Source organism: Megachile rotundata, chromosome 7 (assembly GCF_050947335.1).
Source record: "Megachile rotundata isolate GNS110a chromosome 7, iyMegRotu1, whole genome shotgun sequence".
NCBI lineage: Eukaryota > Metazoa > Arthropoda > Insecta > Hymenoptera > Megachilidae > Megachile > Megachile rotundata.
Window position 1 is genome coordinate 2957294 of NC_134989.1, and position 15561 is coordinate 2972854.

A 15561-nucleotide genomic window follows, 5' to 3' on the forward strand; every position below is an offset into this window, starting at 1 on the left:
TTTGATGCAAGTTCGTTGCTCCGATCTTTCCGCCATTTTTCACAACAGCAGAATGCGACGAACGTAAAAAACGCTTCGTAAACAAATGCACGTTGCACGTGAACTAAGGCGTCCCGACGAAAACTGCGATATCATGGGAGTTTGTAAAGCTTTGCAGTTGATACTCATACCCGGTAAATGACGCTAAAATTGTCAGGTGCGAAGAAATTAAAGAAGGTCGGATACTTTTAGGACAGACCTCGTACATGGGTCAGAATCTGTAGAATGAATTATAAGGTAGAATAGACACGAATCTATCACCTATATTATTAAGAACTGGTTCACATGCCTAATTAGAAATACTTGTAATAGGCATAATTAAATATTGCTGAAATATTTTATAAGACGTGTTAGAGATAAATTCGTGTAAAAGATAAATAGTCGGGTTTTGTATTAAAGATATTGTATTTAATGACATTATACAAACAAATTAGATGATGCGATGAGAGTCGCAGTAAACGGGAGATAATGTCAAAGTTAATTAAAACAGCAATTATTTGCTCAAAGAGTTTCAAATACGTTCGTGGCAAACACAGTACACAGACAAATGTTTGTTTCAATTATAATGAACAGGATAGAGGAGGCTCAGGGTAAACAAGTACGCTTTATTAATACATAAAGCAAATATGTCGCATACGATTATCTTTATATGACAGGAATTTTTAACTTAAATATTTTTTTACTATAACATCAATTTTTATTTCATATTTAATTTTTATAGTAAAAGGAGTTATAACAGGGTGGATTACCACAGTTTGCCATCTAGATTTGCGTCATTATTGTTACTCATAGTAAACAATGATTCATATGAAGTTGAATGGTTTTGAGAGGGGCATATGCTGGTGATATATTTATCTTGTAGGTGGACGTGGAGAAGACATATCAAGGTCATTAATGTTTTTTTAAATGGAATCATATATTTTTTATTGCATCAGCTGATACTCCACCATATTCTTTACAAAAAAGTATTAATCTATTTATGTGAAAAAATTATTAGTTCAGGAGATATTTTAATTTTAACTTGTTAGGAAATCGTGACTTTCTGGTCAATATTATGAATTGCCCTAACTGAACAGCAAATGTTTTTCTACATGCTTTGAGAGGTCACGTGTCACTAAACGAATTGTGAGTTTTTGTTTTTTTTTTGTTACGCAGTAACAGTGAAATTTTGTCTCTGTTACGTCTCTAATACGGTAAATACGACAATACGATGAATTAGCATTTCACAATGAAGTATTCTAAAGAAGAAAAGATAGACATGTTATCAGTTCATTTTGAAGCTGGGAAAAGTGCTACACATGCAGAAAGATTATATACTACGGAATGTTAGTAAATCATTAATTTCTCGATGCAGAAAGTGTTCTAATGCAAATGGTCGCCAAATTATAGTTGGATCTAAACTTCAAGTTGAAGAGTATTCAAAATTTGAGTAACATTAATCACATTTGAGTTGTGAGTGCGTCACGAGTGAGACTCGTCAAAGCACGGGAAGGGGTTAAACTTTCCAAAACCTTAAACACAATAAGCGTCACTGATTGTGAGTTAATACACTTCTTATGAACTGAAAGATAGAGGGTCAAAGACGGTAAACATTAATAATAATAATATTATTAATTTAATAACTTGAAGTAATTGTGATATAATTTGTATTCGCGTTGCGCATATAATTAAGCTTTCAGCAGTAGGTTCAACTTTGCACTTAACATTCAAGATATCTTATTGTTAGTTTAGGAAAGTCATTTTCGCAGCAAACTAAGTTTATTATGCATGATATTTCTTATTCACAAATTCAGAACGAATCTAATAGAATAATACTTTTTTCATGTAGAATTTCATTAAAAACTGCATTTGAACAGTTTTTAAGCGTTTCTAAAAAAATTTGTTTACGGTGAAAGAAATGATAAATGCAACAATTCTTTCGTTAATTTTTTGAAGTTATCATACACGTTGATTCCTTATCTTGATGAAAATCAATGCAGATTTCAAGAAAAGCACCATAACAAATTGTATAATGTATAATAAGAAAATTATGTCGCGGTCATTTGACTGGTTCAGTAATTCTAATGTTGAATAAATAAATCTAGTCATTAATACAATTAAATCTTGTTATCAGACTTATCAGAATTTTGAAATTCCAAAATGTAGACATTTCTTAATGTGGAAATGTGAAAATGTCGGAATTTGGAAATATAAGAATACACAAATTTGAACATTCGCCGATTTAGAAATATAGGGTTTTGCAAAATTTAAGAATATAAAGATCTAAAAAATGTATAAAAATGAAAGATTTGGAAATTGAAAAAATTAAGAAACCAAGGGGACTGAAAATTTAGTAATTTGGAAATATGAAAGTTTTGGGTTTTGAAACTTTTTGGACATGAAAATTTGCAAATGTAATAATTGAGAAACGTGAGAATTTGGCAAATGGAATACGAGGATTTGGAAATTTAGAAAATTTAATACCTTGAAAATTTGGTAATTTGGAATTCACAATATAAAATTCAGATATTTGTGGATGTAAATATTAAGAAATGTGTAAGTTCGGAAAATTGAGATTTTTAGAACTTCAAAATTTCGTAATGTTAAAATATGTAAGTTTAGAATTGTAAAAGTTTTAAGATTCCGAAATTTGTAAACGCAGAAATTAAGAAACGTGAGAAGAGAAATTTGGGAAATTTGGGAAATTTGGTTTTGGAAAATTTCCAAATCCAAGGGCTGTAAATTCTTAACTTAAATGTGTCCCAAAATTACCAAATCCCCATACATCTCTAAAAATAAACAATTAGTCTCTTTCCTTCTGGATTGCCATATTTTTCATAAGAAAAGCTACATTTACCCTTGACTACACTTTTATTCAGCAGCTTTTCTCAAAAACGAAGTCTTAAATAGAAAAATATTAGTGTATATTTTCAATGTATTTTTTCACATAAAATCAACTGCTTATTATCGGCTTTATTTCCTGTATATCATTAACATATACATTACCACCATCTACAGAAAATGTAGCTTTTCACAAACCAAATACAATAAAACCTCGATAATTTTATGTAATGTTATATATGTACTGCAAACACGTACTTAAAACGGATATCACGCATACGTGATACTAGATACAATAAGTTCTATATAGTTTTTACAACGTCACATACGCGTAATAATTAGCAACATGCTAATGTAAGTTTCACAATGATTCAAAGCAGAGAATAAAATTAGACTGCATTTTGTACAGAAATTGAAACAATCGCCTGCGGTTGAAGGATTAAAATCGTAGCTCACTGAGTAATGTGGTTCCTGCAATGAAGGTGTTAACTCTTTCGGCATTAAATACATTTAGTACACCGTAACTGAAAATTGCTTATGTGCATTACGTCATATTATACTTGAAAATTAATTCGTATTAATTAGTTAGTACTCCAATGGTTGTCACTAAAATACTTTCAATGAATGAATGTGCGAATTGCTATTTACATACCTTTATGCGGTATATACCGAAAAGGTTAGGATGCATTAATACTTGGTTAGTACTTTATAAAAAAACTTTTGCAATTATTATATATATCTCTTTTGCAAGCCGTGTAAATGCCTATGTGAAGGCCTACTATTTTTCAAAGCATTTGTAATTTAAGAGCGTTGAGAACAATGACAGGCTCGAATAGTTAATATTTTGTTAAAAGAAGAATTTCGCACTTTTTATTGATTGTAAATAAAGAATAGTTATTTGTAAATATTTTAATTTCATTTCTATAACAAATTTAAGCCCAATTTACACTTTTTATATCGAAAAAAGTTTTCTAAAAGAATTAATTGTAAAAAAGTTTTTATAATTTGAGTCATAAAATTTTCACGCTCCAAATTCCGAATAGTATGTAATGCAGGAGTATAAAAATTATTTTCATTAAAATTACCACTGCATAATCATAAAGATGGTATATGAAGATTTTCCGGGGCGACTATAACACCACAATTTTATCTTACGCGTTTTCGAATTACAAGAAACTTAGCCACAACGCGGGAATAACGGAGTATCGAGTCAAGGCTTTCGAATTGATTTCACGGAGTTAGAATACAAGTCGGAGGTTATCGGGTTATTCATGGAACTGAATTACAGATAGTTGAGCCACGAATTCAACATTCAACCTTCACACAGCACTATTTCAGCCCATCTACGGTCTCCCCGATTCTCAGCCGGATGTTTCTAACTTCATCAGCTCCATTTGTCCTTCCCGTTATGCAACGACCATGACTAGCAAACTTCCGATTACCTTTTACAATCATTTCATGCACATCAACACAGTTTGATTCCCAGATATTACATGTAACGGACGTTTCAGTATTTGGTATTTCTACTAGGTTATATCACATAAAATATATTACTATACAGTAACCCTTTACACTCATTAATTTCTGCTATTTACCAACTCTTTAATTTACGAAATAGATCAGAAGTGCAACAGTGCAAAATATGTGACAAATTATAAGGAGTAACTAACATAAGTGAAAGTAAATATTTTCAAACAACCTATTTATCTGAATTATTTATAAGATCCAAAATAAATGTGATTTCGAGTCATACTCGACATGGGAGTGATGGGGGTTAATGTTACAGTAAACGGGGAAGTGAAAATATAAATGAGATGCAGAACAAAATTTTAGAATAAAATTCTTTCATATGGGACTTCGTTCTCAAAGTAATACAAAGCTATGCAAAGATAATACATTTTACTATTATATTTTGGTTAGTTTAAACGTTCAAAATAAGTAGAAATGTTATTATTAAAAAAATTCTCACTAAATTGTTAATTATTATAGTTTACGTTTATAACACGTTTAATACTGAGGAAGTAGGTATAGTACAGTACAACCGCGATAAATCGCAACTATAAAAATACACTTTTGAATCCACACTTTTACGCTTCTTTAGCTTAATGTTTTAAATTTTATTATTTTTACGTTTCGTGTATTTTTATGTTTGTGCGATTTTACCAAATCTTAAACATAATCGCCTTTATGGAATATGCCCGGACCCACAGTTGAAAAAGTACGTATCAAGATTCGTTTTAAAATAAGTACAATATAATTATAGTGAGTCTAAGAGGAATTTGCACACGTTTTAAAACAGTATAACGTTTTCAAATGTTAATGAAACACCTAGAGTTTATTTGAGAAATGAAAAGAATCAGTTTATTAGAGAATGTAACAGTGTTGTCTTAAACAAATTAATATTGGTGATGATCACGAAGAAAATAGAGTAAAACACTTTTCGTGACCTTTAAACTGAACCTGAAATCAAATTTTAAAAATATCCCTTATAAATTTAAATAAATATTTCATAAACCTATAGATTTTTTCAAATTATAAAAGGGAGTCTTAAATATTTTGCTCACTTTTCCAACTAATTATAATATTTTCAAAATGACGAAAAGACATCTGGTAAATTAATCAAAATAACATTTCAAATTATTTAGTCCAGTTTTATTATTTTGTCATACGGACTTCGCAAATATTTTTTCCATTCACTGTACATTCTTAGCGAAATGTTACACACAAAGATAGATGAAGCCGCGATATTCACACAGACGACCGATTCCCAAATAATACAAGCAATCACAGTTTCGCTGAAAATTCTGCTCGCCGAGTAAACTTCAATTCCAAACTTTTCAACCGATACCGATCATTCTTTCTGTGTATGTTTTAAATGCAAATGTCGGGAACTTATCGTTCGTCCTCGCTTAGAAACTTCTACGCCCAGTATTTACAGAACGCTCATCAAAGCACTGACATCGGAGGTAATTCCTTCTGCTCCAAAGATCAACGAAACTTTGACCAAGTATTAGGCTCTTTTGCGACAAATATGAAGCAAGAAACTAATTCTTTCATTTTTCTTAAGGCAAGGCCAACGGAGCAAATTTTTCTCGAGTGCGGAGATGTAGGGTTTTTGGAACTAGGAAACTTGGAAATTTTTGAATTTAATAATCTAGAAACTTAGAAGTTTGAGGAATTCAGAACTTTTTTTTTTTAAATAGTGGTTTAAAGTCGCATCAACTACCCAGGTTATTAGCGACTGTTGACCAGTTTAGGGGGATAGGCTTATGGTCGGAAGTGGATGATCTGACATCACTTTTTTACAGTTGGCTGAGGATTCCTATAGTTTTACAGAATTTTAATAATGTGTCTTGACATGCTGTTGATGTGGCTGCGTCAGTGAGGTTGGTCGTGATGTTCAGTCTTCTTCTGGCGTCGTTATATTTTCTAAATTCCAAGATTATGTGTCTGATGGTTATAGTTGTATCACATGTGTCGCACTTACTGGGGGAAACGTTTTCTAGTATGTATGAATGAGTTAATTTGGTGTGTTCGGTTCTAATTCGGGTTATTGCCACTTGGTATCTTCTATTGTGTCTAGGGTTCGTTTTTAGGTCGTAGAAATTGTTGAGCTGTTGATGGACTGTGCTGACTTTGTATTTTTTCCATGTAGAGTTCCAAGACTGTTCCAGTAGTGTCGCGACATGTCTGTTGATGTCCGCAGAGGTGTTTAATATTGGCTGGTTTTCGGTGATTGTAGTCGTTGCGATTTTTGCCTGAAGATCTGCCATGGTGTTTCCATAGATATCCATGTGGGAGGGAACCTATGCTATGATTATAGTTTTGTTATCTTTGATTAGTTTATTATATTTTTCTTGAATTTCTAAATGCATTTCAGTAGTGTATTTTATATCTTGAGCTTTCCGGATAGTGGAGAGGGAATCAGAGAAGATAATGAACTTGGACTGAGGAGATCCGTTGATGAGGTTGAGTGCTGATAGGATTGCATACGTTTCGGCTGTATAAATACTATTGTAGGGATGTAGACCATAACTGGATGTTTCTTCTTGGGTGAAAACAGCGGCTCCTATTCCGTAGTTGTTTTTTGATCCGTCAGCGTAGATGTGGGTAAAATCAGGGTAATTACTGCAGAGGACATTGAATATTTGTTTGCATCTCTGTTTGGATAGGTTTTCTTTTCTATTAATTTCCAGTGTTATATCAATTTCAGGTGTCTGTAATGTCCATGGGGGTATTTTGTGCAGTCTGGTCTTTTCCATATCCGGTAGCTTAAATTGGAGTTCCTTCAGGTAATTTTTTACTCTCTGGTGGAGTGGGAGATTTCCAGTTTGATAATGTGATTGGTCTGTGACCTTCGAAAAAATGTCGGCGTGGATAATTGGATTAGTGGATGTTAATGCCCTTATAGCGTATTTTAAAATTAAAAGTTTTTTTCTATGTACAAGAGATGTTTCTCCAGCTTCAATTAGCAAGCTTCCTATGGGAGTTGTATGGAAAGCTCCTCTCACTATCCTCAGTCCTGCGTTGTGAATTGTATCTAGTTTTTTAATGATGTTTGCCTTCGCTGAGTTGTATATTACCGATGCATAATCTATTTTGGATCGAATAAATGCTTGGTAAGTTTGTAGAAGGACAGCTTTGTCGGCACCACAGTTACTGTGTGAGATTGATTTAATTGGTTTCAATCTTTGCTTGCAGATGTTAATAAGGTATTCTATGTGATTCTTCCATGTGAGTTTGGAGTCAAAAATACACCAAGTATTTTGATGCATGTGACAAATCTCAGTACATTTGTACCCAGTTTTAGTATGGGTGTTCGGGATTCGTGGTGCTTAGAAAACAGTATACATTCGGTTTTGTTGGATGAGAATTTGAAACCATTTTTATTCGACCATTCATAGAGTTCATCGAAGGCCATTTGGATGAAATATTGGCTGGTATCAATAAACTTCCCTTTGCATAAGATGGTAATGCCGTCAGCGAAAATTCTTGTGATAACGAGCATTCTGGTGATTTTACCTACATCGTTAATGGCTAGCAAGAACAGTGTTACACTTAATACTGAGCCCTGTAGCACACCATTCTCGATTTCTGTTTTTTGGGACAGGGTACCATTGTAGCGAACTTGTAATTCATATTTTTTTAAGATTGTTTATGATTTGATGCCTCCAAACCATATCGTAAGCTTCTTCGATGTCGAGGCTGACAACGAGTGCGTGTTGGTTGTTTGCAAAAGCTTCACGGATATGCGTTTCTAAACTAACCAGATGGGACGTAATGGAATGGCCTGCCCGAAATCCAAATTGATTGCTAGATATCAGTTTATTGTGCTCGAGGAACCACTTTAACCTGGCATTTATGATCTTTTCCAGTATTTTACACAGATTGCACGTAAGGGCGATTGGTCTGTAACTGTCGACTTTAGTAAGGTCCTTCCCGGGTTTTGGTATGGGTATGACAATAGCTTCGCTCCATTTTTTCGGGAGCATATTGTTTTCCCATATATTATTATAAATAATAAGTAGTGTTTGGATTCCTATTTCTGGTAAGTTTTTAATTAGTTTGTTGGGAATATTATCGGGGTCCGGACTGGAGTTTTTTACGGTTTTAAGCACTTCTTTAAGTTCTGATAACGAGATAGAAGTGTTGAGGTATGAACCGTGGGAATTTGTTATTTCCGTAGTTGTTTTCCCCTCTTGAATTGCTTTTAACTGTCTAAAATCATCAGAATAATTTTCGGAGCTGGAGTTTTTTGCAAAAAACGATGCTAAGGCATTAGAAATTTCTTGTGGGTCGGATATTATGCTATTGCTATTACAAATTAGAATTGGTGTGCGAGATGTTTTCTTATTTCCTCTCATTGCATTTATTTTGTTCCAAATTTCCTTGATATTCGTGTTACTGGTTAAAGTTGATACATAATTGGTCCAGCCGTTTATTTTGCTCTCCTTGATGATTTTCCTAGCCGTTGCGCGCAGTTTTTTAAATTGGATTAAGTTCTCTTCTGAAAAATGTCTTTTAAGACAATTAAAGGCTCTTTTGGAGTTTCTTAGTGCTTGTTTGCAACGATCATTCCACCAAGGGACGGGATTTCGCTTTTTTGGCGGCAGACTTGTTCCAATTGCTTCGTTCGCTGCTTCGATGATGACGTTGGAGAGTATTTCAATAGCAGAATTTATATCATTCATGTTATCAAGAATATTGGATTGCTTTAGGAGGACAGATATTCGGTCTTTGTAAAGTTCCCAGTTTGCCTTTTTGAAATTCCATTTTGGCGAGGGCGTGTAAACGTTGTGCGTACTGGGAAGGGTTTTTACTTGAATATTGATTGGAAAGTGATCGCTATCATTTAAATCTTCCATTACTGTCCAGTCGAGATTGTGGGCATAATTGATGCTACTAAATGTAAGATCTATGCAGCTAAAGGTGCCGTTAGTGAAATTGAAGTGAGTGTGGTGGTCTGTGCTGAGGAGAGTGATATCGTCGTTCTCTAGGATTGTGCCAATTTTACTTCCACGGAGGTCATTTTTGCTAGAACCCCACAACGTGTTGTGGCTATTCAGGTCTCCGAGTATCAAAAACGGTTTCGGTAGTTGTGAGATAAGGTCATTGATCTCGCTTATTTTAAAATCATAGCTTCTTGGCAGGTATATGTTACATATGCAAAGTTTAATTGGAGAGACTACTTGAATGGCAACTGCTTCTATATTTGTTTGTAGTTGGATTTCAGAGGTCACTATTTCATTTCTGATGTAGATAGCTACTCCCCCGCTAGCATGGTTGCAGCTTATACGGTTTTTGGCAAAGCACTTATAGTTTTTAATTTGGCCTACGTTATCATTTTTAAAATTAGTTTCTTGTATGCACAAGGCGAAAGGTTTATGGAGTTTGATCAGTAATTGTATTCTTTCTAGTCGTGTATAGTAGCTATTAACGTTCCATTGTATTATATTGTTCATTGTTGTGTTGTTAATTAAATTCTGTATTGATATAGTACAGGGGCTTGTTGGTTTATTTATGGAGCGTCGGAGTCAATGTAGTTTTTTATTTAATCGGTGTATTCTGTTTTTGATGCCGCGTGTAGTCGTGGGCAATTTCAAATGGGTTGGGTGCACCAAGAGCGTTTTCCAAAAAACTTTTAAGTTCGTGGTAGTTGAGGGTATATTTTTTATTTGGATCTTCGATTTTTGTTTTTGCTGCTTGAAGCGCTTCTTCTAGTTTTGGTGTCGTTATGAAGGATGAAGCGGGAAGTATTAATCTTTTCTTACCTGTTGATTCTTTACTGGTAATGACTGGTGCAGGTGTTTTAAGACTTGTTTCCTCGGGGTCTCCTGTTTCGGTTGTAATTTCAGACGAAGTATCTGAGAGCGGTCTTTTTTTGCGAATTGAATTTTCTGTTGCTTCAGTTGGTTCAGTTTCCATAACGAATTCCTTTTTCGTCTGTGCTTCCGTAGATAGGATCGGTGTGCATGGAATGTTTGTTGTCTTAATTGGATCGGTGTCTAGCGTGTCTTTGTAATTTATTGTTGATTTCGGTGTAGTGACAGGTGTTTGAGACGTTACGATTTGTTCGTCAGTTGTCGAGGTGCTGTCTCTTATTATGTCGCGTTCGCATGTTTCGATGTTATGAGGACATTGTTTAGCAATATGTCCTTCCTGCTTACAATGGAAGCAGTTTAATTTGTGAGTGGTTGTGAATATACGGTAGGCTGTGTCTTCAAAATTAATAACGAACGAGTCCGGTATCTTCTTGGCATCTTCCGGGTGAGACACAACACTTATAACTCCACCGCGAGCGGCACTGTAATTGCACTTTTCACGGTTGACTTGGAACACGCGATCGGCACTATAAACACGTCTAATCACTTAGGCGGTACGACCGCGAATCAGTTCAGAACTTGTCCATTTGAGAGTATAGAAGTTTGAAACATTGAGATTTTATATTTTGGTCGTTTGGGGATTTCGAAATGTAGGAATTTAGGAATTTGAGAATTTGGAAGTTTGGAAGTTTGGGAATTTAGGAATATGGGGGAGTCGAAAATTTAAAAATTCGAAATTTAAGACTTTAGGAATTTGAGAGTTTAAGAAATTGAGGATTTGGAAATTAGAAATTAGAAATTAGAAATGAGATTTAGAAATGGAAATTGAATAATTTAGCAATTCTGAATGTTCCATTCGACGGAATATTTGGGAAAGGATTTCGAACGTTTGTTTATGATCGGACCGTTAGACAGTCCTTTATGAATCAAAATATTTCGGTATTTTTCAGTACTTTATTTCATTAAATATTCTTGTCATAAATGTAGAGTTTATTTCTCGCTTCCTTGACGGACGCTTCTTGATCATAAGCTTGGTTATTCCGAAAGATGGCTCTAGAAAATATCACATACGAACCTAACGCCAACTAATGTTCAGCAACTGCCCACCTAGAAGAAAAAACCGCGGCATTGCCGTTCGGGGTCCTGCGAATTCAGTGGGTTCCCACCCTTCCTAGATGAAGACGCGCTAAGGGATCGTTTATACCAGAAAGTCGTAATAGCAGCACACAACAGTAGGTAGTTAAATTTTTGCGTTCCTTACTTTGCCTATACCAGGCGTTTCATACTTTGCCTGAATCTCCACTTACGCGTTAAAGGAGGGCGGGTCAAATGACAACGCAGTACTTAGTGGAAGGAAGGCAAGAAAGAAAAAAAAACCATTTTCCTTTCCCAACAACAAACCTGGTACACGCAAAGTAAGAAACGCAAAAATTCGAATATCTACTAGAACAGATTACTGACATAATGTAAACGGTCCCTTCGGGAGCTAGGAAGGGTGAACCCAATCTTCTAAGGTGCACGCTGATTGAAACTTTCAGTTTCCATGAATACTAATCATGTATGACCTCTGACTCCAACGTCTTCACGGGAGTCCGGACGACAGCAAGTCGTGACATTATTTGTCGTCATTGTAGCAATCGTTTTAGGTTTCGAATACAGGGTGTCCACGCCTAAGTGTGACAGCGCGATATTTCATTAACCATTGATATCACGAAAAAGTGTTTATGTGGAAATTGCAGGGTAAAATGGGCTCTATGTCTTGGCGTAAACAAAATTTGTTTAATGTTATTAATGTAAAAGATATTATGGTAATGTTTCGTTTTTTAAATGGAACTATATATGTATTTCTTTTTCGACGAGACGATAGTACTTTTCAAAACGAGTTCATTAAGGTTTAGAGCATTCACCCGATTTTTATTAGTTTTCGAGATATAACGCTTAGAAATTTACTGATTTCACTGTACAACAGCCAACTGATTTCGTAACGGCTACTATGAAATTCTTATAGATTTTTGCGAGCTGAATACGAATCTGAAATCCATTTTTCTCTGGGACGTACAGTTTTTGAGAAAATTAATTTAAAAAAAAATTGCAAATTTTCAACTTTGGAAACTTTTTGTGCTTTTACCGTAGCAGCTATTCAGTGGCTTTTTACACGAGAAGAATCTGTGAATTTTCCTGAATAAAACTATATAAATTGTTATTACATTGTAAATATTTAAATATGTTTAAATGATGATCAAAGTAAAAAAGACATCAAAAACGTACCAATTTTTCCTGATATTTTTCAATTTATTTAAAAAACTATGGGTCTAGGCGAAAATCTAATCATCGCACATGACAGAGTAGACATTTCTGCAGAAGAAAGTGTTACGTTTCGAACAGGAATACTTTTCAAAATTTCCTTTGTCGTTCTGACCGGATGTGTATCGATAATGCGTATTGCATTCTGGGAACACCCTGATCGAACGCAGTAACGGTCTTTTATGTTATTAGATAGACTATCTTTTGACGACTAAACTAAGATTGTTAATATAACACATTCCTTCCTTGAAATCAACGTAGTCCCACGGCCAAAATTTTAGATCATTTTACTTCTCCTAACCGCCAAATATAAACAGAAGTCACACTCGTGTGGTCCGATAATGCCAAGCGTTCTGGAATGTTCCTCAAAGGCCCGCGACGCAATATAGAATTGTAATAGAAATTGTCTTGTAACATTACAGTATTATATAAATTGATCATAGTATTTCATTATACCGTTACTATAAATACGCATACGTTAATCAGTCCTACAATAGTTACAGTACCGAGCGCAATTTAACTTTAATAATTGTAAAACGAAATAGATCATGTTTCATTCTAAATTTTTATAATGTGTGCAGATTAACATTTTATACTGTATTGGTTATGCAAGTAAAAATTATTTAATAGTTAATCAATAGTCCATAGCTCAAGAGTAAAGGAAAAGAACTATTTAGGAAGAGAGAGAGAGATAAGAGCTGGACAAGGGAGGAACACACATGCACCCACCATCACCAGCTAATTAACGAATCACGGTCTCTTACGCATTAGCCTCGCAGACTAATTCGTTAGGCGCATATGAATGCAACATAAACAATTTCGGACTAGGCCCACTCTGGTCTTCTCCGAGGGGTGCAAGTTGCGACACTCTTCGGTGTATAATCGCGAGGTGCGTGTCGAGGGTCCGTGAAGTGGTTTAGAGACGAGTTTGTTCTTGAATTTGTTAAAGTGCAAAATTCAGACAAAGACTCTATCTTCACGTAAAGCTTTCGCGCTAAGTAATCACGTTAATAATCACGTTAAATTTTAATTCAATATATTATTTTATTTTTCCATTCAATTATATTCAATTTTATTCTTTTTAATTTTTAAAGTATAATTTTATTTTATAGTTTATTTGAATTCAGCAATTGGTCAATTACAAAATTCTCATTGGTGGGGCGTTTACATGTGTGTGTGTTCTTCCCAGGAACCAGGCGCAGCCGTCATTTCACATTTTACAAGAGGTTGATTTATTCTAAAATTCATACAAGTACACATGTTTCGGTGAGTTGTTTCCTTTATTCTTCCAGCTATTTTATGAATTTTTCGGCAAGTAAATCCAGTAGTTAATTATTTAACTTTGGGATTTCCCTCACTGGATTATAATTTTATTTTGTATTTGGGTAATTGCTTCTCCTTCAAATCTTCGAATTGCGCGTCTCGGATATTTACAATATTTTTGTTCAATTCATTGTAATTCACATTATATTATATACGCTACCATTCTAACCATTTCATATATTATTATACAAAATATAATCTTTTGAATATTTTAATTAGTTTGAATTACATTTCTTTAATTGCCTCCGTCATTTCCTCTAAATATTGCGATCTTGTGAAAGGGCCCGTATGGGACTAGCGTGTCTCCGGATCCACAAAAACATTAAGTCCGGTTAACAATTAATTTTGTTAGGGCAAACAAATCTTCGAGGCTTTATACGCGCGCTTCCCGCACGTAACAAAAGCATCAAGCGAAGTTACAAAATCACCTTTGCTTCCTTTTTATAAAAAAAGTAGTTCAGAAAAACACGCGCCGCTGTCATATGTATATTTTTAAATTTTCCAATTTTTAATTCCCTAAATTTCAATATCCTAAAATTTTCCAGGCACGCAGGATTTGTCCTTGACTGTACGCGTATCCACAAGATCTTTAAAGCCGATATTCTCAAACACGAAGTCTCGAATAAAAAAATGTTATCCTACATTTCTGATTTATACCTTCAAACTTAAAGTCTCACTTCATTCATTGATTTCAACATTCTATTGCATTCTATTGCAATGACACTTTCATCGACTGTTTCATTGAAACCATTAATAATATTTCTGTAAAAATTATTAACTTTGTAGGATAGATTTCTCAAGGATATTCGCAAAGGAAAACTTCTCAAAGGATTCTGTCGAAAACACAAATAACAATATTTATTCATATTTGGTTTTATACAACTCAACATAAAATTCCAAAATCTGTCAATTAAGCAATTATACAAGTACAATTTTAAACAGCGGAGAACGGATCGGATGGAAACGTCGTTTTCGGAATTTACAATAATTTTGTACAATTTCTATTAGAGGCGTCCGGCAAATTCTTCCGGCCATTCCCTGGAAGGCGGATAATCCAACTGTTCTCTCTATTCTAAGGGCGGCCAGGATAGAATTCCCGTACTCTCCTCATTAGCAGGCGACCAGCGGCGAGTTCCAGCCGTTCTCTCCCGAAAATACGATAAACTGGGCGACCGACGGCGAGTTCCAGCCGTTCTCTCCCAAAAGACTCTAATCTAGGCAACCGGCGACGAGTTCCAGCCGTTCTCTCCCAAAAGACTCTAATCTAGGCGACCGGCGGCGAGTTCCAGCTGTTCTCTCCTATTAACACGAACCAGAGAGTATTCTCCCGCTTGCTCCCTCCGGATGGCGACCAGCGGTAGGTTCCAGCCGTTCTCTCCAACCCAGGAGAAGAGCAGGAGATGCTCTCTGGATTCCCTCGGGCGTCCGGGTGGTTCCATCGTCCATTCCCTGGTAGGCGACCGGCGGCGAGTTCCTGCCGCTCTCTCCATATCAGGGCGGCCAGTTAAGAGCCCCCGTACTCTCCCGTGACCCTAAAGGGTGACCGTGGTAATTACCTCGTTCTCTCCCAAAAGAGCTCAGCAGGAATCTGCTGCGATCGCAGCTCCGAAACCGATATTTATGTTACGGTGAGAGACCGAAATTGGAGATTCACCGGTGAATGTCGACATACACCAAATACGTCGGTAAAAGACCGAATATTATATTACATTCTTGTACATTCGGACCTTCACCGGTGTATGTCAACAATCAC

The 15561-nt window shown here is 35.2% G+C and overlaps 1 protein-coding gene across 6 annotated transcripts in view; it reads right to left on the reverse strand.

The window, feature by feature from the left end:
• The window catches only part of LOC100878472 (uncharacterized), a 422291-nt gene that overhangs the window by 208229 nt on the left and 198501 nt on the right, over positions 1 to 15561 (reverse strand). The window lies entirely within an intron of this gene.